This window comes from Esox lucius, chromosome 18 (assembly GCF_011004845.1).
Source record: "Esox lucius isolate fEsoLuc1 chromosome 18, fEsoLuc1.pri, whole genome shotgun sequence".
NCBI lineage: Eukaryota > Metazoa > Chordata > Actinopteri > Esociformes > Esocidae > Esox > Esox lucius.
Window position 1 is genome coordinate 19,725,537 of NC_047586.1, and position 4,394 is coordinate 19,729,930.

General features: G+C 38.0%; 1 long non-coding RNA gene across 1 annotated transcript; it reads left to right on the forward strand.

Moving 5' to 3' along the window:
• Positions 1-327: 327 nt before the first annotated feature.
• Positions 328-4,157, forward strand: LOC117593297. The gene is made up of 3 exons (XR_004574741.1): positions 328-510; positions 3,423-3,494; positions 3,610-4,157. It is a non-coding gene; the product is annotated as an uncharacterized LOC117593297 (long non-coding RNA).
• Positions 4,158-4,394: the final 237 nt, after the last annotated feature.

Here is a 4,394-nt window from a genome sequence, read left to right on the forward strand (position 1 = left end):
CTGGAACCAAGGATATTATTTAAAAGCTCATCATGTGGAATGTCAATAAAGGAAATCATCCTGACAAAGATGGCAGTGGAAAATAAGATAAAAAGCGAGAACTCATTAGCCTGTGTAATTGTCACTTATACTGTAGATAATGATTATTGAATGTTAACATTGTATGACTAGTTTAGTTGTAATCATTTATATTACACATTTCTGATTGCACAACTCTGTTTCCTGTCAATACACCCACCAGTACTCTGCCCTGTCTGGTTACGTAAAAATAGCCCCAAACATTGACAGGAAGTACTGCTTGTCTAGTGCTCTAGATTGTACGTGGTAGATTACAGTGAAGAAAATAGTAATTATGTTCACATCCCTTCTCTGTCACTAAAGCAGTAAAGCAGTGACAGAGAATGATCTTCATTGTGGCTGTAGGAGTTGCTGTAGGAATGGCTGTGGGAGTTTCTGTTGGTATTGCTGTGTGTGTAATTGCTGCAGTCATCATAGTACGCAGGGAAACCAGTAAGTACAGGCATTCATCTTTGTTTCTTTGTGTTTAATAGAATGCAAAAAAACAACAATAAAACATATATAACCAACTGTTTTCTTTAATGGGCTCTTTTCAGCGAATCAAATTCCAGCTGATGGCAGCTTTGTGAGTAATAACCACTGGTGTTGATGAAGAGTGGCTTAATGTATTAAACTACTGTTGTAATAAATTAACTAACAGGCTAACTATTATATTTCACTATTTTATTACAATATAAAACCAAAATATGTGCACTTGCGTTTTAACATTTTTCTGACTATTTCACATTATTACTCATGTAAGTGTCTCATCAAATGTGTTTTCAATACATCCTTCATGTAGCAGAGGGTCTGCAGAATCCCAGAATATAAAGCACAACCTTTTACTATAAAGGATTACCATTTTAGAAGCCAAAATGTCAAGACAGTGGCACAGTAGAACCTTCCAATCACAAGTTTATCTTGTAATAGGTGGGACAATTCTATGATGCCTCAAGGCCCTCTAGAGGGCCCAAGTATACGTCACTAATTCAGAGCCAATAGCGAGCCTTATCTTGTTTTCTCCTGCTTCAGCCTAGATAGCTGGCTAGCTTTTTTGCAGGAAGGATGGCTATGGCTAAGCTGTCAGTCCTGGCTTTGATCTTAATAAAAAAATTACTTATTTCAGATTTAAAATCAAAAGACAAGCTATATGAACCTGGTATTGCTTATTTTAACAAGTTGAAATAATAAATATTATTTCAACTTAAGATCACTGGTAAAAACAAAGGTGGTGACGTTGCAATTAGAAGTACTGGGTACATGACATTTCATGTTGTGGTGCGTTTTTCTATTGTTCCATGCTGGAAACAGAACATGGAATACAGTGCAACTTTTTTCTCTGACTGCATTTACTGTCCATGGTCTTTTAACAATGTGAGTAGTTGAGTAGTAGTGTGGTAGAATTTTCCGCAATTGAGTCACGGTTTTCCAATAGTCACGGTTCGCCACTAAATATTACATACAGTATTATATTGCCACTGAGTTGTATTGCCTCTGTATTGCCAACCTTATATTGAATGAATGAATCTGTCTTCATAGTTTTTGTTTACCTGTTGTATTTGATTGAAGTAAGGGAGGCTTTAATCAATGATACGCAAAAGACGCATGAGTGACTTACCGCAAATTACCAGCAAAAGTTGGACAGCTTTTGTGCTGGTAAGATGTGTTTTCATGCTCTCTCCCATTCCAAGGGAGTCCCTTGGTTACGCTAGCACGTTTAAAAGTCGTTTATTCTGGTTTAAAACTGCATGGAAATGTAACAATAGAAAATTGCTAAAGTGTTCCTGAGTTTTGCCTTTGGTTATGGTCGGCAAAAACGGCCTTTACATCTGTCAAATCTGTTGAAGATTTCCCCTCATTTTCATGTTTTCTGTCTCGCTGTGTGCCTATGGCTTGTCATTTCCATGGACTCTATGACTAAATATGCCATAATATGAAATATATATATTTATACACTGAACAAAATTATAAACGCAACAATTTTATTTTTGCCCCCATTTATCATGAGCTGAACTCAAAGATCTTAGACTTTCTCTATGTACATGTCTATTTCTCTCAAATATTGTTCACAAATCTGTCTAAATCTGTTTTAGTGAGTACTTTGCCGAGATAATCCATCCACCTCACAGGTGTGGCATATCAAGATGCTGATTAGACAGCATGATTATTGCACAGGTGTGCCTTAGGCTGGCCACAATAAAAGGCCAATCTAAAATGTGCAGTTCCATCTCACAGCACAATGCCACAGATGTCGCAAGTTTTGAGGGAGTGTGCAATTGGCATGCTGACTGCAGGAATGTCCACCAGAGCTATTGCCCGTGAATTTAATGTTTATTTCTTTACCATAAGCAATCTCTAAAAGTTAATGACTAATAAATGCATGTGGGCGGAGTCCAGAGTCTATTAAACCTAGTGTCCAGATGGACAAGGACAGGGACAACCCGGGGGGCAGCTGAAATCATCAGGTATTTTCTTGTTCTGCAACACAACCATGAGGACTTTGTACAGGGACAGCAATAAGTCTTTACAGCCTGGTACTCCGGAGGTGTGGGCCAAGACCTCATGTCCTCCTAAGTTTAAACAGGGCAGGAGACAAGGAAAATGTAGAGAGTGCATTCCTTAGATTTACAGGGGAGAAGGAGAACTGACCCTACTCCCCCGGCACAATAATATAGCAGTGTAAGACCTTGGGGCTGAGACAGGGGGGTCCAGTGACAACATGGCCATATCTGGAGGAGGAATTGTTTAGGAATTACAGCTCTTTAATATGTAGCCCCTTCTTTTTCAAGGGACCAAAAGGCTGTGTAAGAGCTATTTGACCAAGGAGAGTGATGATGTGCTCAACAGTCACCCAACCTCAACCCAATTGTGATGGTTTAGGAACTCAGCATATGTGGGAACTCCTTCAACACTGTTGGAAATGCATTTCAGGTGGCTACCTCATGAAGCTGTTGAGAGAAAATAACACACCCTCTCGTGCCATATTGTGTACACAAAGTTCAGTGACTGAGATGGCCAGTGTTGCAATTGGCATATTTGTTTATTGCATTAAAAAGGGTTCTAATGGTATGTTTATTTAATCAGTTAAGTTCATCTTTTCTATAATTCAAACAAATTGGGCAACTCCTTCAAATTTACCTTTCTGGTCTGCACAGGCTGCCATTTCTTCTGTGCGGCAGACCCGCGTGAGCTGCATTGGGGAAACATTGGTAGGACCTGAATGCAATAAACCACAGTACTTCACCAGCCAATGAAGACAGAGTCATTGCTGCAATGTGTCACATGATGTGGTCATATAAGATCTTGATCTGACCTCGTTTTTACAAAAGTGAGATTAACATTCTATTTATATTATAAACTTGTAGAGTCAACCTGATGAAAGTATCACCTATGCCTTCATCAACCACTCCATCGACCATTCCTATCAGAGAAATAACGTAAGTAAAGCTATAATAATGTACATATTGTTAAGATTTGTCTCTCTATTCTGTGGGAAGCATTTACTTTGTTGTAACGGTGTCTGTGTGTGTGTGAATGTGTGTGTGATTTTAGGTCAATGGTGAAGATGCCTACCTACCTACCTATGTCTCAGCTAGGACCTCTTCTGACAGAGGAAGAGAGACAAAGAACCCTGCTAACACCAGCCCTCTCTATTCTACTGTGTATCAACCTTATAGACCCAAGAAATCAACATAAAGACTACACTCACTCAATCATACATACATAATATCAATATCCAGATATATATTTTTTGTGCGATAGCAACCAGCTCAATTTCGTGATGGTAACATACATTTTCATTCAATTATTTTAAACATGTTAAGTCAGATTCCCTGGGCATACCAAGTGTGACCGATGGACAGAGACAGCTACAAATTACAATGTTTTTACAGTGTTTACAAATTCATTGAAATGTAGTTCTATCCAATGAAATAAATATTACAGAATACTCAAAAGCAGTTGAAATACATATTTCAGATATATTAACCAGAATTCCAGTGTTTCAGATTTCTTTATTGGATATATTCACCAGCAAATGAAAAATTTCAGCGCAGCAATGTGTCACATTATGTGTTCATATAAAACTTGATCCGATATAGTTTTTACAATAGAATGAGATCAAAATATTTAAATAATACACTTGAAGTGTCAACCAGCTGAATGTTTCACCTACAGTATTTTTATACCCTGCTGATTTTGCAGGTTTTCCTACTTGCATGTAGAGGTCTGTAAATTTTTATCATAGGTACACTTCAACTGTGAGTGATGGAATTAAAAACAAGATTTCCGTTCTTGGGGTGGTACTCATCCTTCTTCTTCCTAATGGAGTTTGAACC